Genomic DNA, 25,466 nt, shown 5'->3' on the forward strand with positions numbered 1-25,466 from the left:
TTGTTATTACTTCTTTTTATTTTTCACGACTTCTAACTCAAATATCTTTCCCTATGTTTTTCCACCCGGTAAATTTCTAATAGTCCTATAAAAACAGATCAAATATCGCCTACTCTGGGAAGTTTTCTTCACTCCTAGAGGTAAAGCTATTATTGTTGTTTTTATTAAAATACTAAGCACTTTGATTGTGACTAATGTTTGTATTACTGTTTGTCCCAGTAGAAAAGAAGTTCTCTTTTTGGCAGAAACTGCAGCCTTCTCATCAGTATATTTTCATTGTTCAGAATACATACATACATAAAATTTAAATGTATTTGACATACATTAAAGGCAATCTGAGTTTATTATGTATGGTGGAATGGACATGAAGGTTGTCTATTACCATAAATTTTACAAGAATCACTGCAAGATCATACTTAGAAGAAGACAGTTCGTTATCCTATCTTGATGAAATATCTTCTAAGACATCAAATAACCAGAGTAAATTAATCAGAAACCTCAGTTACACACGTATTTTGAGATATGGAAGACAATAGAAATGAAGCGAGCAATGTGGACTGTCTAGGAAGAGCTTGCTATAAGTTCACCTTCATTCTATGAACTCGCAATAAGCCAGAGAGCTGCAGTGATATGTACATTCTGGACCCAGATAATATTTTGTTTCATTTAAATAGTTCCAAAAATGCAATTTAACATGCAATTTTAATGTAACAAGTCTATAAGCAGTAATTATGCTTTTTAATAATAAAGATGAAAAAGTCTTTTGACATGTCTTTCCATGAAATTATTACTCTACAAAGAGAATTGGTGTTTGTATATGACCGTCAGTAATTTAACAAAGATTTAAAATTTTCAAACTGTTTAATTAATTTTAGGTCAAGGAACTAAAATGGTTTAGAAATATTTTCAACAATAATAACTAACACTATTTTTATCTCTTTCACCCCTCTGTTAAAAGTAGAATTAAATGGGATAAATAATCTTACTGAACATTCTGATTAATGAAAAATTTCTGTGCTGATTAGTGTTGCAAAGGGCATCTGACAATGTATAGTTCAGAGTTCTGACAGTGAGGGGGTTTTTTAGATGGCTTTTTTTTTTTTTTCCCTATATGCTCTAACTTCATGAAAGCTCAGAGCCAAATTGAACACTCTATTTCAATAAATAACTTAGCTCTGGTTCCTAGAGCAACTCTCTCCCTTCTTTTCCATGTAACCTCATATTTTCCTTTTAGATATTTTATGAACTCATTTATATATATGTATTAATCCAAAGCCTATGATATTTTCATGTTTTTAGGTAAACTATGGTGTAATAGTAAATTCATATGATAAAGTATTGGCAATTTCATATAGTAAACATATTGTAGGCCATCTTGGTTCCTCCTATATATATAGGTAGGCACAAAACAGAAGTTTAAAAAATATGTAGTGACTATTGATTTTATTTGTCACAAAATAATGTGTGGCACATTGTAATAGTGAAGGACATGATAATTTCGTGGAAACAAGGCAAGTAATCGACAACAACAAAAAACTTTGCGTTTATGGTAACAATTAGGAGAAACCATGCAGTTGATACATCCAATTCAAAGAGTTCTTTGGCACTATTTACTAAGAAGTAGAAAAGGAGAGGTGAAAGTTGATTAATTCTTAAATTTTATTAAACTTAATAAAGAAAAATATTTTTTCTTTTTAGTTTTTATTTCCTTTATAAAATTTTTTTTAAACAAATTTATTTATTTATTTTTGGCTGCATTGGGTCTTCGTTGCTGTGTGTGGGCTTTCTCTAGTTGCAGTGGCTTCTCTTGTTGCGGAGCATGGGCTCTAGGCTCACAGACTTCAGTAATTGTGGCTCACGGGCTCTAGAGAGCTGGCTCAGTAGTTGTGGCGCATGGGCTTAGTTGCTCTGCGGCATGTGGGATCTTCTGGGACCAGGCCTCAAATCAGTGTCCCCTGCATTGGCAGGTGGATTCTTAACCACTGCGCCACCAGAGAAGTCCTTAATTTCCTCTTGATGGAACTTAACATTGTTGTTACCAAAGTGGATTTTTCTTATCAAGGAGAAAATAACTGTACAATTTCTATGAGATGAAATGGTCAGGCTGCTAGGAACTAAGGAATGATAGCTTATTGGTGTAATACAAGCATAAAAAATATCAAAACCTTGCCTCATTAGTATTTTTTAAATATGTCAAGACTAACTTTATTTCTAGCAACAGAAAGAAAATACATGTTTAGAAAGATGAAGATAGGCTTAACAAAGTTAATTTGCCTACAAGTTTAGCAAAACATTGATTATTTTGGGGAGTTGAGTAACACTTATAAATAAGAATTTAATTATGATTAAAATAGAACACTATGGGCAACACATGACCATTGCTGTGTGAATGACAATATAAGAAAGAATATAGGAGAATAGCGTATATTCCATAGGAGTTTGTGTAATATAGGAAGATAAAACATTATCATAAAGATGCTTATTTGTCTGCATAAATTAATGAACTAATTGAATGTAATCCCGATAAAAATGACACTTATTTTTCTGGAGACAGGAAAGTTAATTTTAAAATTTACTTGGGAAAGCAAATATACAAGAATATCTGGGGAAACCTTTAAAAAGAAGAGCTACTGATAGGTGGCATCTAGACCTACCAGAAATTAAGACATACGGTAAAGCCTCTATAATTAAAACAGTTTGGTATTGGTGTGGGAATAGACAGAGAAACCATTGGATCAGAATAGAAAGTCTAAAATTAGTCCCATTTGCATATGAAATGTAGTATTTTGATTTCTAGGTTATAGTCTACGATTAAAGGAATAAAAGGAACCAGTGCTCCTTCGACAAAAGGCTTATTCCAGGGCTAGGGCAGGAATGGTACAATATAGGGATGGAATATTTAGTATGCCAGAAAGTTCTTTATACTATTCTATTTACTTTGGTATATGTTAAAAATTTTCAGTAATAAAACATTCTTAAAAATACTGTTTCAGAGAAATAGTTAAATGTTCAAATGGTTTATCGGTTTAGCCTTAAAATTATAACCAATTAATATTATTTTTAAATATAGCTTTTCAAATTAAGAGTTTCCCTTTGGAGGGAAAAACATTTTGAGAGAAAGAGAATCCTAAAAATCAGATTCTTTTGATACATTACATACAGTAGTTAGTTAAGTTGCAGATTCTGAAGAATTTTCTTCAGGTATGGAAGAAATACATGTATCTATAAACAATTATAGAGCTTGATAATATACTCAATTTATTATATAGTTTTTATAACAATTTATAAATATATTTTAAATCAAAATGGTTATGATTTCCACATAGGACTGCCGTGGTAGCAGAGAATAGAGTCTAGAAACAGATTTAACTGTTAAATTTGTAGACTAAAATGCTGATAATACAATATTAGTAGAACATGTATTGTGGATTGATTTTTCAGTACATGGATGCGTTTGAGCTGTATCATCTATATATTTTTTTAATCTAGGAAATAGCGGGGCGTACTAATGAAAATATTTGTTAGGGTTTTCAGTGGACATCTGTAAGTGATAGAAAGATCCAGTGATCTCTCAGTGAATCAAACCCAATTCAAATGCTCTGACATTTCACAAAACCTTGCAGTTTCATTACCATAAGTGTGGGAAAAAAATCTAATATGTCAAGAAAAACAGAAGTCAGTATTTGCATCTTACATTTATAGATAATGCTTCAAATGGAATCACTGTTATCAGAGTGATTAGGCAAAAGGAGGTAGAAGGTAAATATTTGCTTACTCATGGAACTCCTTAAACAATAGCAGATAAAGCAAATTAATCAAAACGTGCAAAAAAAAGAAAAAGGCATTCACAAAAACTTAAGTGGAACAAAAGCCTATAATATTCTTTACTTTAAAAGGAAAGTTTACGTAGCTTTTTTTTTTTTTTTTGCGGTACGCGGGCCTCTCACTGTTGTGGCCTCTCCCGTCGCGGAGCGCAGGCTCCGGACGCGCAGGCTCAGCGGCCACGGCTCACGGGCCCAGCCGCTCCGCGGCACGTGGGATCCTCCCGGACCGGGGCACGAACCCGCGTCCCCTGCATCGGCAGGCGGACTCTCAACCACTGCCCCACCAGGGAAGCCCGGAAAGTTTACTAATTGGAGCTTAATTGTCTTTGGTGGTGACTTTAATTAAAAAGTCAACTTTCAGACTTTGATGATCACATATCATAGGGTTGTTAAAATACCCTGCAGTAAAAAATCTCAGTAATAGAGAAGATGAAATGATGCATTTTCTGAAGTTTTGCACATTCATACTCCTACATTTTGCCTTTTAGCTCTGCTATTGCCATGTCACTGCTAGCTTGCAATTTGAAGATTAAGCAATCATCCCAGGCTAAACAGCAGAATGACAGATGAATGTGATTGATATGCAGAGAATCCCTGAACTAAATTTTACCTTTGCACGTTCCCTTAAGTGATTGCATCCCCATAATGGTACAATTCTGTTATTTTCTGTGCTCCAAGTCTGAGCTGAATTTCAGTCCCCTGGTAATGAAACACCAAGGCAATCCCTAAGCAAACAGTCCATGTTACACAGCTCAGCAATTCCTCCAAATATGCTATGTCAGTTAAAAGCTGCTCTTTTAAACTGTGCTTCCTTTTGGAATGACATTTCTAAGGTGAGATACTAGAAGGGTGAAATTTGAAAATAAAGATGCACAAGGTAAGTTCTAAGGTTTATTTTAGCTCCAAAAGTATGTTTCATTAAGGAATCCAACTTGCTGAAAATATCAAGACGTCTGGTGGTTTTATTTCCCTTTTGTGTAATTGGAGGACTTATATATACCATTTCTTCATAGTCTTATACCTGAGAAGTAAAAGATCCTGAACTTATTTCTGCTTTTTAAGATGCAAATTTATATTTCAGATGATAAGAAATTCTACCCCAAGAGTCTCAGTGTTAGCTCTAAGGAATACCTGGAGGGATGGAGAAGAAAATTGAGTTTGTGGAAGTATAGGAACAAAATGAAACAATAGTGAATAAAGGAAAATTAATATGAAATAAATTGAGAGATACACATGAAAGTGACGGGAAAGTAAAGAGGAAAAGGGGTGCAGTTCTCAAAAACAATACAGGCAAGTACATCTTGAGGGATGTGGGTAAATATGTTAATCACTTGTAATAGATTATTTCCTGACTCTGAGCCCTCTGGGCCTATCTTGCAAATATAACCTGATAAGCTCTGAGAATGCTAGGTGTTATCACAGGTGATTGTTACCTCCTGATCTTATGTCCTGGTTGCCTGGGGCAGCTAGGTTTATGCATGTTGTCCCAACATAATTATTAATTGCCACTCTTAAAAGTTTCTTCATAATGATTACATGATTAGTCTGTGCTACTTCATTGTTTTTTACATTGTTCAGTGTGTCTGTATGTGTGTGTAAGGAGGAAACAAGTCAAATGTTCTTAACTTATCCCTGAAAATATTGTTTTATCTTATTACTTGATCTCATTGCATTTCTCATGTTTTTGTGACTTCTATGTAGGAATGGCCCAGATAGGAAAAGGGATCGAGCTTGTAAAGCCAGAATTACTTCGTTTCTGCTTGGCTCGTTTGCCATCTACCCTGACTCTGGAACTAACCCTGTCTCACTGTATCTTAATAAGTAGGCGACCATCAGTGTATTTTGATCTACTCTCTGAATTTGCCCCAATATAGACACAATTTATCCTTCCTCTTCACAAATGTCTTAATTTAATAAATACTTATTGAGCACATTATGTTGCAGGTACAAGCTGAAGTCTTGATAACATAGTTCTTTTTAAAGAAAGTAACACAAAACAAATTCAAGCAAGTTATGTACACAATAAATGGTAAACCTGGAAGGTAACAATATAGGTCCTCTGTTTCCTATTGAATTGTTGGAGGAGGTAATCTGGAGGATGTGAGTGCCCGCTGGTTGACCTGTGAGCTAAACCTGGTCAATCAGAGTCTCCTCACCCCTCCCCCTCTGCTTGGAATGTACATTCTGTCCACCATTCCCACAGTGGGAACTGTTCCAGGGACGCAGCCTTGAGAGAGTAAGGTATTGTTGAGACCATCTGGACGGTGTAAGTGCCTGAGTGCAGTTAGGGCCTCTACATAAACTTTAAGATTCTCACACGTGGGTGTGGAGATCTACTCACCTTGCAGCCACCCAAGACTAACCTCATATGTAAGTTCCCTTGCTTGTTACACATGCCACCTACAAATCCAGAGTGGTCTGCCTCTTTCTTCAGTCTCTCCTTGCCTTCCTTACAGGGACCAGTTTCAGATTTCACCTGGGAAGCTACCAAGTTTACGAACCAACAAAAGTCTCAAGACTGAGTACAAGAAGTATGCTCCGTACAAGAAGGTCATGCTCAGACAGTGGGGTAAGTGTTTAGAACAATCAGGGGCATATTGAGCATGGAAGGGCTGTGTTAGAATGAGTACATACAAGAGAAGCAGCAATGGAGGGTGTGAAGGCAGAAACAAAATCGAAGTTTACAAATCAGGACAAAGAGGCCACCATTGAAGATTTGAAGCGTGCGGATGTTGTGATTCCTATCGCATCTCCATTGAACCTCACCTGTTCATCTTGAGCAAAACCCAGACTGATCTTAGAGAATTACAGTGGATTCTTTTAAATTTAATCAAGCTGTGACTCTAATTTCATCTCTGTTCCATATGTGGTTTCTATTTTTTTCTTTTTTAAAAAAATTTTTACTGACGTATAGTTAATTTACAATGTTGTGTTAGTTTCAGGTGTACAGCAAAGTGATTCAGTTATATATTATATATTATATATATTATATATATTTTGTAATATATATAAAATATAATATATATTTAATATAATATATATTATACATATTCTTTTTCAGATTATTTTCCACTATAAGTTATTATAAGATATTGAATATAGTTCCCTGTGCTATACAGTAGGTCCTTGTTCTTTATCCATTTTATATATAGTAGTCTGTATCTGTTAATCCCAAACTCCTAATTTAACCCTTACCCACCACCCCCCCCTTTCTCCTTTGGTAACTGTAAGTTTGTTTTCAGTGTCTGTAAGTCTATTTCTGCTTCATAAATAAGTTCATTTGTATCATTTTTTTAAGATTTCACAGATAAGTGATATCATATGATATTTATCTTTCTCTGACTTCACTTAGTATGATAATATCTATGTCCATCCATCCATTTTGCTGCAAATGGCATTATTTCATTTTTTATGGCTGAGTAATATTCCATTGTATAAATATACACCATATCTTCTTTATCTGTTCATCTGTTGCTGGGCACTTAGGTAGCTTCCATATCTTGACTACTGTAAATAGTGCTGCTATGAACATTGTTTTCATCTTTTCTGGATATATGCCCAGGAGTGGGATTGATGGATCATATGGTAACTCTATTTTTAGATTTTTAAGGCATATGTGGTTTCTTTACTGAAGCAAAGGAACACACCTCCTGATATCGGGTAGCCAATTATTGAATTGTTGGATTTTTTTATGTTAGTAAAAGACCATAAAAAGCATATTGCTTTTCATTTACAAAACCAGAAATAAACTTTCACTGTTTTATCTTAGAGCTACATCAATACTCCAGCCCTCTCTTGTAATCTCACCCAAAAGAGCACTGATCACTTCTCCATACAAGACTTCATATTAGACCCTCCATTGATATCAGGTTGATAGGAATCAAAATTAGGAAGTAGCAACTATCTTGGATATTTTGGAAGGAAAGAAGCATGTGTGTCAGATGCTGAGAAATAAATCCCACTGAAATTCAAGTGTTTGGCAGCTTGGTGAAATATCTGGGGCATGTTTTAATATTCTTTCCAAGATGAAGGAAAAGTTTCCACGTCTGACTCTTCTTAAAACTAAGAAAAAGATGTAATGCTTAGTGAGCCTCTGGATTTTGGAAGCCACATACGCTTTGGGGAATAATAGAAAGAATGCCAGTTTTGAGTGTGACAAAGCAAGAAAGGGCTTCTTCACAGGTTCCCCTTGCTATGTAAGCCACTCTGTCTCTTGGACTGTGTGACCCAGCCAACTCAGTGGTTCTCGAAGTGTCTGTAGAAGAGAGGTATGATGTATGGAAAGTCCCTATAGATGACTCTGTACAAGCTTAAAATTTTAGAACAAAACCATGTCGTCTTTAGCAGATAACTATTCTTTTGAGAAAGAGCTTGTGGCTTATCACTGGGACCCATCAGAAAATAGACATTTTTCCAAGGGCCCCTAAGTTTTCCTGTAACCTAGATGTCCAGAATGAAGTGGAATTGCGTGACTCACTGAGGGATAGAGTCGGGTGTGCATAGAATTGCCCCACTGTCAGGTTGATAGTGAGACGGGGCTCAAACAGTCCCTGAAGGCGCTGAAGTGGTTCAGATTCCCGAGGCTTCTACTGGTGCTGCTTTGCCTTCTGTGTCTCAGCAGCCACCTATGGCCTCATGGATAGTTCCCTGGGATGAGCTGACTAAAGAAGAAAAACCTGGGTCCTGGTTTATACATGATTTTACATGATATGCTGAATCTGTCCTAAAGTAGGTGTTTGAAGCAATATAGCCGTATACTAGGGAGGTCTTAAAAGACAGTGAAGAAGGTAAGTTCTTCCAGTGGGCAAAATTTCTAGCAATTCACATGGTTTCTCTTGGTAGGGGAGATATCCAGATGTCCAGATCCACATTAATTCATGGGCAGTATTTAACCATTTGGCCAAATGGTTAAAAAAAATTAGGAAGGAACATGATTGGAAAATCAGTAATAAGAGGTCTAGGGAAGAAGTCTATGACTAGGTCTTTTCAAATGGGCACAGACTCTGAAGGTATCTGTTCCCTTGTAATTGCTCATAAAGAGAAACATCAACAAAAGATGCTTGAACATTCTGGACAAAGCGACTCATCCTGTGAGTGTCAGTTAGCATCTTTCCTCAGTCACCCCTATCCTTGTACAGTGAGCTTGTGAAAAAAGTGGCCATGGAAGCAGGGATGAAGACTGTATAAACTCTGCAACACAAACAGCTATTCCACTATGCTGTTCTGGCTACAGGCACTGGTGAGTTTCCAAACTGCCAACAGCAAAGATCAGCCCTGAGCCCCCAGTATGGCACACAGAGTGTAAGCCAGCCATCTGTTTGAAGGTTGGTTGTATTGGTTGATTTCTACCATGGAAGGGGCAGCATTTGTTCTTACTAGACTAGATCCTTACTGTGAATATGGATTTGCCTTTCCTGTTCATGTTCAAACACTCCTCCCAAAGAAACTGTCTGTGGACTTACAGAATACCTTATTTGCTGTCATCATATTCCACAAATATTGAGTCTGACCAGCCAGAAGACTTAAGTGCAGCAATGGGTTTATGCTGATGGAATGCATTGATTTTTCCATGTCTTCCATCACCTGGATCAGCTGAAGAGTTAGAATTATGAAATGGCTTTTTAAAGACTGGGTTACAGTGCCAGCTGTTTTGGGTAATGTCCTCAAGGCTGCAGAACATGTTCTGAATAGGCAGCCTATTTATGGTGCTCTCTCTCCAGTAGCCAGTAGCCTTGGCCTGGGAATCAACTGGAATGCGAGTGATTCTTCTCACTTTTACTGATGATCAGCCACTAGCAAAATTTTTGTCTCCTGTTCCCACCGTTTTGGGCTGTGCTGATTTAAAGGTCTTAGTTTTCAAGGAAGAAATGCTTTCACCAGAGGGCACATACTGTTTCCATTAAACTGGAAGCTGAGTCTGCCACCTGGCTCTTTTGGGCTCCTCATACCACAAGCTATGAGGTGTGAGGCTGGGACCACTGATCTTATTAAGGGGGAACTCAGTTGCTAGTACACAGTAGACACAGGGAGGAATATGTTTGCAACAGAGGAATACTTCTGGAACACCTGTTATTATTACCATGCTTTGTGACAAAAGTTAATTGTAAAGCACAGCCCAATGCAGGCAGTACTGCAAATGGCCAGATTCATTAGCAATGAAGGTTTAGATCATCCCACACAGCAAAGAAAGCATGACCAGCTAAGCTGTTTTCTGAGGCCAAAGAGAATAAGGAATGGGTGTTGAAAGAACATCGTAAGTACCAAATATGACCACACGATCAGTTGTAGAAATGGTGACTATCTAATCTAAGGTATGTTAGCAGATAACATATATCTCAATATTTAATTTACAAGATATCAAAACTGGTGTGTGACTCAGCTGGAAGAGAAATGAACATCATCCAAATATGGATGAATTGACTTTGTCTATGCTTTTGGGTAGAAGATAAATGCGTTTTGGTTGTAATAGGAAGACACCATGTTAGACGGATTTTGCTGTTCTCTTTATTTGTAAGTTAAGTATGATTAAAAGAGGTGTGTATGTGTCATGCTGCCAGGGAATGGACTCTGCTAGATTGTGGTATATCAGTGTGGTTAAGCTGTGAACTTTATTTTCTAGAATCCTTTTTCCTTCTTGGTTCTATTTTAGAAGTAAAAAGTAAAAAGGGAATGTTACTCCAGGTTTGGAAGGAGCTATCACTCAAGCAAGGTTATTTCATTGAGATCCGGTGGTGAGCAGATAGGCAGTAGCCAGCAGATCCCAGCTTGCCTTCAGTCTCCTCTGCCTCACCTCTGGATCACCTTCCAGGCTGCAGGCTCTGTTGTGTAATGGCAGCCTTAGGTCCACCCCCAGATACCTGCTACAGATCCATAAAGGCGGAGCTACTCAGTGGCAAAAGCTTTACACGGGGCCCTCCCTGAATCCCCTTTCATGATTCCATTTGGTGACTAGACATGCTTTGTCCCCCTGCTTTCCCTGCAAGTGCCATCTTACGTCACGGATGCACACATTTGTACCCAGATCCAGACTCTGAGGTGTTTCAAATGAACAGAGTTATTTTAGAATGTTCCCAGAGCTGACTCCTACAGCCGTGGCCCCAGGTCATTCTTTTCCTCCACTTCTCATCATTGCTTATGCTTTCCATACCCACACCTGATAGCCGCTTACCCAAGAAGCTTGAAACTGTTACTAAATTCAAGTTTTTGATTTAAGTGGGTGAATTGAGGGTGGATAAATACCTCTAAAAATCCTCATCCCTCCCGTTTGAAAGTCCAACTTTCTCTTTAGCTGCCTGCCAGCTGATCCAGTCTGAGACTCACTCCCAGATTCAGTTCACCTCAGTGATAAGGGCTGAAATAATTTAACAATGCCATCTCCTTCAGTAGGTAGGTTTCTGAAGAGCCCTCAATCTGGTCCCAAGGTTGAGATAAATGCTTTACAGAGACTCTAAATAAAATGATCACTGTTCATGATATTTAAATATTAAGCATATCAAATTTTTTTCTCCTGGAATAAGATAGGGCTCATTCTGTCAAATCTTTCCTTTTCCTTTTGAAAGCATTCATAAATAATTTATACTTTATATAAGCATAGACAAGCCATGCATATTACTGTTTTAGATACCAGAATTTCTCAGAGCTGACCAAGCGGTAGGTACAATTAGGGTAAAATTAATAACCAAAATTGCCCTGTCTTTAAGCCCCTCTAGATTAATTTCTGGAACCTTAAGCCAACCCTTCTTGAAAAAACCCCATTGTGGCCAGCCTCTTTGTACTAGGTTTCTGGTATTTTCCTCTCTGTTGCTACTTCAGTTTCTCATGGGGCTTCTCCAAGCTTTGTGTTAATTGACCTTTCATAGTCTTGGCTGCTGCTCCAATCACACTGCCCTAAGATTTCATTCTTCTCTTCATCGCTGCTGTTAACCTTATCACAGATGGCCTAATCCAGCCCCTAATGACGGCATCACTAAAATAGCAGAAGGACCCTCTCCCAACATTATTACAACGTTTTATCAGGTCCCACACTGAGATGCCTTTCATTCTATTTCTTTTAGAACTCCAAGTAGCTCATGAGCTCTATGATTTTACTCATTTTAATTTTATTGCATAGAGTACTGCTTAGAATCCTGGTACCAAATCTCCCAGGGGCTAATTTGAAAAACAATTTCCTCCTTGATAATCTCTTCTCTGTCTCCCTCTCTTCCCACAGATACCCAATTAGTATCCTTGAATAGAATCAGTACATTCTAACAGTTCCCTCAGAGTGAATTTTTTTCTCCATTGACTTTGTTTTAGAAGTGCAAAGATACCCTTAATTTACTCTGTATTCTCAGAACCTGCTTTCCAGAAATGTCTGCCTTTACTCAGTACCCTCAAAAAAGGCTCTTTAATCCTTCAGAGATTTATCCTCACTTTTCCTAGCATGCCCTGATGTATTCTGAGATGCCAAAGTGCTAATAATGAGCCCAGATTGAGACTCCCTCCTGGTGTCCGAAATATATATGTTCATCAAACTATAAGTTCTGACATTACCATTGGGCTTAGAGCAGCCACGAACTGTGTTTTCAGGTAATTAACAGTGTACTAGATGACATATAAAAAGAAAAAGACTGTACCTGGGTGCCTATATGAAATGTATAATTAGACAATAAAGTCATTTTATAATTGTATACATTGAAAATATCAATCCTTTGATTTTATTTTTCCTAGCTGACAGGAAACAAAATATCAAAACAGGTATTTTGCTTGTATAAGTAAAATATTCCTATTACATAGTAATATATACCACTATGAAATAAATGGTACCCAGTGACACGTTGGAAAAATAACTTTATTCCCTCTGTTTTATTATTACAGTTTGGAATACTAACATTCAAGAATTCCTCCCAGGTCTGAAAAAAAATTGTACCCAGCTTTAAAAATAGGTCTTCCTTCTTCTTTTTGAAGTCTACAAAAAACTTCCTTCTCTCAAGACTGATTGAAATAATTTATCAGTTACTATTAAAATTCTTCTCCATTCATTGGGTTTGGAAAGCACAGAATCATAAGAACTAAAATCGCCTAGTTCCGCTCTCATTCTGTAAATGCTAGAGAACTGTGGGTACAACCAGATAAAAAGTGGCATTATCTCAAAGGTTTCAGTAAATAATGGATCTTAAATGAAGAGTCCAGACAGAGTCACGGTGGCTTGGATGAGCCAGCCTGTGATGGGAAGCTGCCCTGGCACAGTGAGGCGGTGAGAGCTCTAGGGTTTGTGTCTCCTTCATATGGTCCAGGTGTTCTCTTAGTTGAAGAAGGACCTTTTTGTGCATATTTCTTTCAGTGCTTTCTTTCCCCCTTCAGTAGAATCATGGGTCAGACCCTCCAAATGGAGAAAGAAAACTGATTTTCTATGGGATCATAGAATTTTCTGCACAGTAGGAATACACTAGCTGAAGAGGTCAATCCAAAACTGAAAAAAACTAAATGAAGTGGTTCAGAAATATAAACTAGAAGTTGTGGTGCTTTGTCACCTGCTGCTGCTCTTCCATTTAATAATAGAGTAATTGCTAATTCACGATGATAAGCCAAAAGGAGGATGATTATGCATGTGCCTGTACAATGGTAAGAAGTGGCACTTTGTTTCCTGTGGCTGCCACCCAACAAAGGCAGCAGTGAGAAGCAGGGTCTGGTTACCCTGGTAGCCATGGTGCTGAAGCCGGCCATCTTGGCATCGCTCCGACTGGGTTGTCTTTGTACTCACAGACTGCCAGTGCCCTCCCTGTTGAAAGGATGAATATGTGGGCCTTTACACAACATCGTGGCTTAAATTAGTTGGATACATGGGGCCTCTTGCAGCACCTGCTCCCATTCTCAAATTCCAGCTCTGTTGGGAATTATTATCTAGCTCCCTTCTTCTCTCACCCTCTCCCTTTGTAATTATGTTTAATCCCACAGACACCTGCCTTGGCTCTGGGGGACTGCTGATAAAAAGAGATGAAAAGACCTTTTTTCCATTTGTATCCAAATCTACCAAATAAACACAACAGGCCTTGGCTAATTAAACATGTCTAAGGGGAAGGTGTGAGAAACCCCCCATGAATAAGCCGGAGTGCATACTCTCCTCCAATTCTGTGGGGTCATCTTCGCCTGGCTCCAAATTCAGAAAAATTTCTAAACCATATTTAAAACCTTCTATCCCTGCAGCTTCTGATAGCAGTTCTACTTAGATCTGCAATGACTGGATTTTCAGCACAGTTTTATTTGAAATGCATTGTATTCCTCACTTTCTTGACTGAGGATAAGGCAGGTAAATGACAGACTAGATAATCTGTTATTGAAACATTAACTTGAAAATTTCATATCTCAGAATAGGAGAGTTTTCTTTTTAACATGTTTTTCAACCCCCCATCACCCAGATTTAGAATTAATTTTATTAAAATTATTTAAAAATAACTTTTACATTACAAATTATTTTTACTTTGAAAATATAGCATAAATCTTCATCTGTCATCCTTTGAAATATTTGTGTTTGAAGTAAAACATTTTAGAAAACTGCATAGTTCTGAGTATTCATTGGCATACTATACAGAAACAAGCAATATTTTTATCTTTAAACAGTTACGAAGGATCCTGGGACATTTGTGCTTTGGTGAAATTTAACTAAAATATTTAAGGGAAAAAAAGTTTGGAGAGACGGGTTGGGGGATGTGAAAGATTGTAAATAATTGAAAATAATATCTTAATATACAAAATAGTTACTGAACAATAGGAATTTCCTTTTGCTTTCCACACTGAGGGTTAATGTAATCAATAGAAAACCTGACAGAAGTCTGAAGCATGACACTTTAAATTCCATGGGACATGGTTCTAAATTTTGGTAAAAGTCTTATTGAGGAGCAGCCTTTCTTTAGTCTCAGAGTTTATGGATAGATGTGGGTAGAACAGGGCATCAGTTTGGATCATCCTCTTGTGTGGGAGAAATGACTTTTTCTCTTGTTTAGGACCAAAGGTAAAGGAAAAATAATTTAAATACATAAACAAGTTTACAGTCAAAATACGAAGTCATATGGGCTAAAAAAAAGTCCTGCTTAAAAAACAAACATTCTATTGGAGTCTCCTAGTACAGAATTCAAAGTTCAAGCATACAAACCTATGCATTTATGCACTTGAGCTTTCCTTTTCATATTTCGCTAAAATCTTCTTCATTCATATTTCACTAAAATCTTAGTCTACATAAATCTACATAAATTACATAAATGACCAAACTCTACATAAATCTGCCATAATAATGCTCATGTTTTTCTGGGTGTATGTTGTTTCTCATCTGTATTAAATAGCTCAGGAATATGTCATTAAACATCACATGACATTTTGGAATATTTTGGGAGAGTAACTGGAACATGTTGGCAAACAAGAATATTTTATTAGAAGAGGCAGAACATCAGATACGAGGCATTATATTAAGGACTGTGAATGTCTTAATGAATGTAATGGTGCCTTGAGATAGTTTATGATCTGAGGTGATAATATTTCATGTTGAATGTGAGAAAAAATAGAGCTTCAGTGTATATTTTTATTTAAAAATAAGAAAGGAATAAGGTGAGACAGTGGAAATGTACTCAATATATGAACATATTTACTCTGGATCCCCCATTCCATCCGTCTGCTGAGTGCCTCGTGTATTTCAGAGTAGGCGATGTACCAGGAGGAAGCATCCACCCCCACAGAGGAACTACCGGTGGTTTCTTCATGCAGGTGTTGGCTTTCAAAACTGTGTGATATATTGCAATTTGCATGCCTTTAGTTAAGTGGGATTTTAAATGATATTATCGTCTTTTAACTGAACTAAATCCTCATGGAATGGGCAAGTGGCATAAAAAGAGTCCTGAGGAGGAAGTATGGGTCAAAAATAATACAGATGACATAATTGCAGCAAACAGTAAGAGATGGTAGTGCTGACACTTCTCTATTTCCTATGAGCTCTTCACCAACTGCTTCAGAAGGAGGAAAGGATGATATAATTATATCCGATGAGAAATCGGTACCTCAGAATTAATATTACAAAGAAGATTATTTAAAATATACTTATCCACCATGGTTAATGGTGTATGAGCTTTGCCTTAACTATACATTTTGCCTCAAGATTTTAACTAAGAATAGTGAAGCTGTAACACTTAGCAAGATATTTTAAAATATTATTATTTCATTTTTATCTCATGCTTTATTTTTCCTATTTGTGTGTGCAGATAATAATGCATAGATGGATTAGTACCTTATTAGATCTGCATCCTACATACGTACATTATAACATTATCTGGTCTAAGAGATTTGCATTTGATTGTGGATTGTCCTCTATGCTCCATGTGTTGTTGGCTGAATCATATAAACCTCCCTGGGCATCAGTTACCTCAACTAGAAAATGATACGCAGTTACCATGTCCAAGTTAATTGTTTGGGTTGGTAAAAACTTAATGATGCCTAGCTTCAGGAATCTCTGCCAGGGTTTTAATGAAAAGTAAAAAAGTCCCATATGCCCTTTCCCAGAATCCTTCACCAACAGTCTATCTGTTAGACTTTGCTTCACCAAAAGAAATCCATGGGTTGAGATCTCACAACTTAAAGGAAGCATGAAGTTATCTCCAGGCTCTGACTGAAAAAGAAAATTATACATGTATGGTTTCCAAGGTAGTGTTGCTACCAAAAACATATGTATATTTAGGAAATCTGCTTGAACTTTGGGTGACCTGAAATCTACCAGCACACATTACAGGCTGGGACATCTGGTGGTCAATAAACTTATTTATTTATTTATTTATTTTACATGAAGCAGCTGTACTTGAGCAGATGACCAGAGGCTGTGCAATCAGAGTGTGAATAGCTGAATTAGTAAATCATATTAGGCTTCTTAGGCACTTGTTTAAGGGCTGCATGTGCCTTTTTAATTTTCCTATATTAAGGTCGGCCCCAAACATAGCAGTGTTAGCAGTAGGGTTATTAGTGACTTATTTGCTTCATTAAAATTTATGGCACATTTTACATCCACCATCTGGGGCAACGTCTCCCCTCTTCACTGTTAACGTGTAACTTAAAACCATGGCTGGCACTGATAATTCCTGAAAAAATACTCTGTAGATGGAATTCTTTTTTTCTAATGCCAGGATTATACTGCCAGGAACTCAATACACAAACACCATAAGAGCAAAGGCAATATTTCCAGTCCAGCCACACTCAGTCACTCTGCTAGGACACAAAGTCTTATATTCAAGAGCTTTTTCTTTTTTCTTTTTTGTAGGTTTCTTGTTTTTAGGTAAAGCAAATAAAAAAATAGAGGGGAGTTGTTATTTTAAGGTTGTAAACCCCGTGGAAAAAAGGAAAAATCTTAAAATTCATTGCCAGAATACTGAATATTTTGATCTCCTGTGGTTTAATTCAACAATATTTGGGTTTAGGAGGTTGCAAATACATAAATCACAGTAGGATTTAAAGTAATGGACTGAGATATTTTAAGCGGTGATGGGCTTTCAGGGCTTGCCTGATCCACGAAAATTGTCTGATTGAGTCCTGAGAAAAACATTAGCAATGGCGGTATAAGCACTACTTCCAAGCTTAACCTCTTATCCCTTGTTGAAATACATGGGATAGAAATCTATGAGGTTGGAATGGAAGACTCTTGAATACAGAATCTGAGATACATTTCACAGTAGAACCCATGAGATGGAAAGGATATTTGGGATAATACTTTGTAAATCCAGTATTTCTTTTGGTCAACACACACACACACACACACACACACACACACACACACACACACACACACTCTACTAGAATTCTTCATATAGATATCATTCTTTTTAGTTTCCAAGATTTAACATTAGACTGTAAATGTACTACAGTAAAGGACTGAGTTAAGGTCGTTGTTCTCAAAGAGAACATATTCTCGTCCCATTTGTGTCACTTACTGGCTATATAAACTCTGTCTTACGTTTCCTTATCTGCAAAAGGGGAGAAGAAATAACTTTTAAACCTATTGTCTAAAGTTTGTAATAATCAAATTAGAACATGAATGTTTAAAATTAAAAAAAATCTTAAAGCATTATTAAAAAGCAAGCTGTGCATTATTTTTTCCAATAAGAAAATAAAATATTTGAATAAAAGAGGATCTTATGAAGCTAGAATCCACCCTTGCAGATAATACTTAAAAGAATCAAACAGATGAGATAATATCTTAGCATTAAAAACTCCAGAAATGGGAAATTCACTGCAAGGATTAAAAGCCCTTACTGACAGATTTTTCTCACTTCTAACCTAAATTTCTGATCTTTTCTTAGGAGCCCATTTTATCTTTTCACAAAGTAAAGTCTCCTCACCGGAAATGGGAGAATAGATGAGTAAAGACCCTTCTGATCCTAAAGTGACTTTCACTAAATTTTTCCTCAGTTTTTTCTTTTCTAAGTAAAATAATGAAGTTTAATTTTTTTCCCCAAATGGGCTATTTTACGTCCTGAGAATCTTCTTTGATTCTTATGATTTCCCTAATCAACTTTATCCTCAGAGAAAAGAACCGAACCTAATATACACCCAACTAAGTATCCAGTTAAAACATCATCTAATTAGAACTAGAGTCTGTACTCCCCTTAGTAAACTCAATAATATAGTTAAGTTTGTAACACACACCCAGATGTAAATGAGTCTTGATTTTAGACCAAGTTCTGTAAGAAGTATGTTAATCTAGTTTAATCCCTTCTAAGTACCAGAACCTTGACTAAGATTTTTAGCTATAGTTTCAGAAGAACTTGGAGATTTATGAAGATTATAACAGGATTTATGAAAAAATGATTGAGTCCATTGTCTAGTGATGAAAGTTATGTTCACTTTACTATTCATATTCAAATCAACTTTCTCTGTCACAATAAATTTTAAAAATTCCATATAGAGTCTGCCCTGACAGCCTGAATCCCAGTGTGAAAATAAATTTGAGCCTATCTGTTGCCTTCCTAAAATGGACATGTAGTGTGATTGTTGTTTAAAGACAATAGTCTTTATATTGATATTTTGGGCATACAGCCCATTCTTGCTGATACAGTTATAGATTACTTTCGATGCAAACAGAAAAAAAAAATATAAGCCTAAATGTGTATGTTTAATAGTTACACAGATTCCCACTTACACTAAGGGTGTAGAAAGCCACATGAGAGCATCACTCTTATCTTAATGATAAGAAAAACCTATCTAATCTTGAACATTCATATTGTTTAGCTCATCATAGAGCCCAAATCACAAGACAACCAGGTAGACTAAATTCTAAAAGGTGTTAAGACCCTCCAAGGAGAGATGGGTCACATGAATATTTTACCTTTGGCAAGCATGGGAAGATGGGGGAACTGGAACAAAAGTGGGCAAGGAAACTACAAATAAAATGTCAACTAATTATTAAAGACTGAGTATGGGTTAAAATGTTACTTTAAAATCACCAGAAACACCACTCAAAAGGGGAGTCTGTACCCACTGCCAGCCGTTAACCACAGGCTTCCACTGAGTGATCATATAAGATAATTGGGTTACAGTCAGGAGACTTGAGAGAAACATCTTTTATAGTACAAATGTGCAGGTCCTGTGTAGGTTTAAGGATGTAAAAGTACTACCTGGAGAAGCTTTCTATGCTTACATGATTACAGGATGATGATCAGCTGCTGCAACCCATCCCTGGACACTGCTTGGACATGAGAAAAAGACTATTTGCTGTTGGAGGATGGGAAAGATATCCTCTTACCTTCCCAGTTTCTACCTTGGTTTTAGGCATAGGTATGCTATCATTGAGGGAAATGTAGGAAACCAATCTCCACAGTGTGCTGATGTGATGCAAAAACATCTGCTACTCTGGAGTAACAGGAAAACAGCTGGTACCCAGGATCCTGCATTGGTACAAGGCAGAGATCTTCTGTTGCTAGGAGAGGGCAGGAAAATCACTCTCATTAAAGATTCCCACCACTACAGAGCAGAGTTTGACTGACATGGGTTGTGAGTAGAATGTCCACTCTCTAGACCCTGCATTTGAGGAAGAGGTTGTTTGCCAGTAGGGAAGGAACAGAAATGCTGAGAAAGCTCTCCTTTTGATGTTCAGGTGTATATGGCATGCTGAAGGCTGAAGGTAGAACAGAAGAATGGAGAAATACCCTACTCCTACCACAGACCTACACCAAGTAAAAATCAACAGAAATATATCCCGAGGAAAGGGCAAGAGTGTGGAGACAAGACCTTGCTGAAATCTGAGGGTAGAGAAGGAATACAAAGAAAATTCTTTAACACTCCAGGCCTCATGGTAAGCAGAAGTAGCAGTAGTCTATCACTAGAGGAATTAAAGTCTGTGGAAGACTAAAAGTAACTAGGGCGATAATAAAACTGTACGTATCCCCAACTACAGACTAGAATGACTCAATCAAGTACACTAATGACTTGACAAAAGAAGTGGCATGCTCATTTTCAAGAATAAATGCTATTTTTCTCAGTCTCTGCTGCTGTGCTTGTTCCACACATCAAGTCTAGCATCCAACAAAAACTTAGGAGAAATACAAAACAAAAAAGGCAAGCAAAACCCCCTCGTATCAACAGGAACATATTTAGAAATGACCGAGTTGTTGGAACAGTGATTTAAAATGACATAATAATATGTTATATAATATAGTAGAAAAGATAAACGATATGCATAACGGGTGAGGAATTTCACCTGAGAGATTACAATTATACAAAGGAGTCAAATGGAAATGCTAGAAATGAAAAACAATATTAGAGATGAATAATTTCCTCAGTTAGCTTACAACTAGACTGAACACAGCACAGCAAAACAAATCAGTCAACTTGAAAATGGTTATAGGAATTTTAATAACTATAACACACACACACGCACACACACAGAGGAATGTCAGGAAAAAAAATAGAGCAGAGCTTCAAAGAGCTGTAGAATAGTGGACAAATTTAGAGACTTGAAGTTGCAAAAGACAATAAAGAGAATGGGGAAGAAGAAAACAAAAGGTAAGGAGAAAATCATGAAAGTGGCCAAGGAAAAAAAGAGACATTACAGACACAATTTAAAAGATAAGAACCACAAGTCTTCTTAATCCAGAAGAAAATAGAACAATATAATGAAATTACTAAAAGAAAAAAATGAAAAATCTATGTCCACTTAAAATATGTTCCATAAATTAGGATAAAAGAAAATAGTTTTGGAAAACAAGCTGAGAAGAGTTCCTGCCAGTAGGCTTAACCTGCAAAAAATATTAAGGAAAGTTATTCAGTAGAAGATAAATGATATCCAGATGAAAATTTGAGTGTACACAATAAATTAAAGTACACTTGAAATATTAAAAAATGCAAGTAAATATAAAGACATTATTTTTAATCTTTTAAAACAGACTTAATAATCCAATGTAAAATTAATAACAATGGAATTTTATAAGCTATATAGAAATGAAATGTGACAATAATCTCACAAAGAATGGAAGTCAGTAGTGGTTCTGACATCTTATGTGAAATAATGTAAAATAACATCTGAAAGTAAACTAAAAAATTAAAATGATAGATTGCACATGTTTAGAGCAACTACTGAAGGGAATGAAACAAAGGGATATAGTTTACAAGCAAGAAGAAGAAAAAATAGATCATAAAGTTATTCTATGGCATGGAAGAGCAAAACTAGGATACATAATAAATGGAACAAATAGAACACAGCATGTAGTAGATTTAACCCAACTATATTTGTAATTACATTAAATATAAATGTTGTAAATAGCACAATTAAAAAGCAAGACTAGATGAATGATAAAGACCTTACTCTGTGCCACCTAGTGGAAACCCAGTTTTTTTTAAAAAGAGACATAGATAGATTACAAGTAAAATGAAAGAAGATATACCATGTGTATTAGCTCCCTGTGGCTGCTACGGCAAATTAACGCAAAGTTGGTGGCTTAAAACAATAGCAATTTATTTTCTCACAGTTTTGGAGACCAAAAGTCTGAAATCAGTATCATATCACTGAACCAAGAATCAATGTCAGCATCAGTGTAGTCCCTCCAGAGGCTCTAGGGGAGAATCTGCTTCTTGCCTTTTTCAGCTTATGGTGACTTCCAGCATTCATAGATTTGTGGCTGCATCACTCTAATCACTGCCTCCAGGTCATATTACATTCACCTCTTCTGTCTGTGTAAAATTTCCTCTGCCTCTCTCTCATAAGGACAATTGTGATTGTGTTAGGACTCATACAGATAATCCAGGATAATCTCCCTCTCTCTTAAGATTCTTAACTTAATTACATCTGCAAAGTCTTTGCCATATAAGGTGACATTTACTGGTCCAGAAATTCGTTAATTAAGGTAATTAGAAATTTGCAAATTGCTTAAATTCAAATTAAGCAGAAGGAAGGTAATAATAAAGGTAAAAGCAAACAACAAACAAAACACAATGGAATGGTACAGAAAGACAATAGAGAAAAATCAAAGTGAGCCAAATTTGTTCTGAGAAAATAATCAATACAACTGGAAAACTTTACCTGAATTAATGAAGGGAAAAAAAGGGGAGAAACATAAACAACCAATATAAGGAATGAAAGGAATAATTACAGAAAACACAAATATTAAAAGGGTGAAACTGGAGTATTGTAAGCAATCTTGTGCCCATAAATTCCACAATTAAGATGAAAAGATGAATTAACTGAAAGACACAAACCAAAAGAGTTTACTCAAGAAGAAATAGCATAAATTTAAAAAAAAGAAATAGCACTAATAGCTCTATATAAATTAAGTAAACTGAATTAGTAATTTAAAACTTTTTCAAAAAGAAAATTTCAGGCCTATATAATTACACTGTTGAATTCTACCTAATATTTTAAAATAAAAAATTATAATTCTATACTAAGTTTTCCTGGATATAAAAGATAATGGCAAATTTTCCAACTCATTTTATGAGTTTAGAATTACCCAGCAAACAAAATGAGACCCAAGATATTACTAGAAAAGAAAACAACAGACCTATATCCCATCTTTTAAAAGATTTTAAAAATTATTTTAAAATTATCAAATCATAATCAGCCATATATAAAAGTGATGCCTCTTTATGTCCAAATAGGATTTATCCTAGAAATGCAAAGTTCAACATATGAAAATTAATTAGTTTAATTCATCACATTCAGAGACTAAAAAAGAAAAAAATACTTGTATTAGTAGAGACAGCAAAAGTATTTGACAAAATTCAATATACATTTGTGATTAAAAAGTAATAACTCTCAGCAGACAAACAATAGAAGTGAACTTCCTTAACTTGAAAGAGTGCACGTATGAAAACCTAGAGCTAACATCATATATAATGGTGAAAGACAGAATGCTTTCACCCTAATATCAGGAACAAAGCAAAGATATCTCACTCACCACTTGTATTCACCACTGTATTGGAAGTCCTATCTAGTTCTGTAAAGCAAGAAAAAAAAAAGGCACCCAATTTGGAAAATATTTTATTTGCAGCAATATTATTCTCTAATTAGAAAAATCATAAAATACCTACAAAAAGCTTTCTGGAGGTAATATGTATTTTAGCAAGGTGACAGGACACCAGTTCACACAAATATAATCACATTTCAATATGCCTGCAATGTCCAATGTCCTGGAAATTGAAGTGAAAATAAAAACTTTGAAATATATAAAAATATAAAGTATTTAAGACTAAATTTAACAGAACACATGAAAGACCTATAAACTGAAAACTCCAAAATATTGCTGAGAGAAATTAAAGAGAATCTAAATAAATGAAATTGTGTACTATGTTCATGTGTTGAGTCTCAAAATTGTTATAATTTAATTTCTTCTCAATTATCTCTAAAAATTCAAAGTATACAATCAAAATCCAGGCAGATATTTTTATAGAAATTGAAATATTTATTTTAAATTTATATGAAAATAAATACAGCAGTTTGACTAGGATGTATTTAAATGAGATTTTCCTTGTGTTGATTCTGCTTGGTGTTTGCTAAGCTTTTTGAATCTGTAATTTTATGTCTTTCATTGAATTTTATAAATTTTCAGCCATTATTTCTTCTAACATTTTTTACTCCATTATTTCTCTCTTCTTTTCTTTTGAATCATCTCATAAGTCACTTAAGTGCTGCTCATTTTTGGTCTCCCCCCCCCTTTATGTTCTTCATTTCTATTGTACTGACTTCAAATGGAAATCTTTCCTATGTAATCTCCATTTTGCTGTTAATTTGGTGAAATTTTAATTTTAAATATTATATTTCTCAGTTCTGTAATTTCCATCAGATTCTTTTTTTATACTTTCTATATCTCTGCTGAGATTCTCTGTCAATATGAGCAGATTTTCTTTTATACTGTAGTCTTAAGCATACTAATAATAGCTACTTATGTGCTATTCCAACATCTACAAATAGAGTTGGTCTCTATTCATTGTCTTTTCTGTACAGAATGGCTTATATTTTCCTATTTCTTCTTATGTTGAGACATTTTGGATTGTATCTGTACATTATGAATGACATGTCATTGAAACTCTGGGCCTATTATATGTTCCTTTAAAGAGTTCTGTGTTTGTTTTTGCAGACTGTTAGCTTGGCTTAACTCAAACTGAAGATTTTGTTTTGTTTTCCTTGCAGTTTTTTTTTTTAGTCTTGCCAGGTCTGCTTGTTGCTTGCACAGTGCATGTATTTGAATCATACAAGGGTCAGTCAGAGACTTAGAGTATATATATATATATATATATATAATTTGAGGCTCCCCTTCTCTGACTTTTTCTTTTCTAGAATTAATGCCTTCACTTTCAAGCGATGTGGTTGCCTCAAGCACTATTCTGATTTGTCAGTCCAGCAATGTTGAGGTTTTACTACTGGAATTAGAGCTATCCAACATTGAGTACTGGAGACTACTCTCAGGATGAAAGATGTAAAATAAGAAATTCAGACAGTATCATTCCTGTTTTAGTTTACTTTTATTGTCACATAAATTACCTTAAACATGGTATCTTAAAAAAGAAACTTACTTTGGAAGCCAGAAGTCAGAAATCTAGGTGTGAGGAGGGCCTTGCTTTCTCTGAAGGTTCTAGGGGAGGATCCTTCTTTACCTTTTCCTAGCTCTGGTTGTTGCCAGCAAACCTCGATGTTCCTTGGCTTGTAGATGCATCACTCCAATTGCTGCCTCTATCATCACATGCCATTCTCCATGTGTGTCTTCATGTTCAAATTTCCCTCTTCTTTCAAGGAAATCAGTCATTGCTGTATGACCTCATTCTACCTTGATTGCATCTCCAAAGACCCTAATTCTAAATAAGGTCACATTCATAGGTATGGAGATTAGAACTTGAACATATTTTTTTGGGGGGGGGACACATTTCTACTGACTATAATTCCCTTCTTTCAAATGTTCTGCTCCCATTCTTTGTCTCTTTCTGTTCACTCTCTGGTACCTTCAAGCAGTTGATTTCTGTTTTTTCCAGAATTTATAATTGTTATCTCAAGCAGGGTTGGTTTTATAGAAGCTATTAAACCATACTTGTAGTGGAACTTTCCTTCCTTACTGCTATGCCCCCCACCCTGTCCATATCTATCTATCTATTTATCTATCTATCTATCTACCTATCTATTATCTATCTATCTATCTATCTATCTCCTTT

The 25,466-nt window shown here is 35.8% G+C and overlaps 1 long non-coding RNA gene across 2 annotated transcripts in view; it reads left to right on the top strand.

The window, feature by feature from the left end:
• Positions 1–25,466, top strand: part of LOC136792029 (uncharacterized) — a 527,007-nt gene that overhangs the window by 275,384 nt on the left and 226,157 nt on the right. For both annotated transcript variants that reach the window (XR_010835137.1, XR_010835138.1), the window contains exon 3: positions 6,281–6,393. This is a non-coding gene — a long non-coding RNA (uncharacterized lncRNA). The remainder of the gene's footprint in view (positions 1–6,280; positions 6,394–25,466) is intronic.

This window comes from Kogia breviceps, chromosome 10, assembly GCF_026419965.1.
Source record: "Kogia breviceps isolate mKogBre1 chromosome 10, mKogBre1 haplotype 1, whole genome shotgun sequence".
Lineage (NCBI taxonomy): Eukaryota > Metazoa > Chordata > Mammalia > Artiodactyla > Physeteridae > Kogia > Kogia breviceps.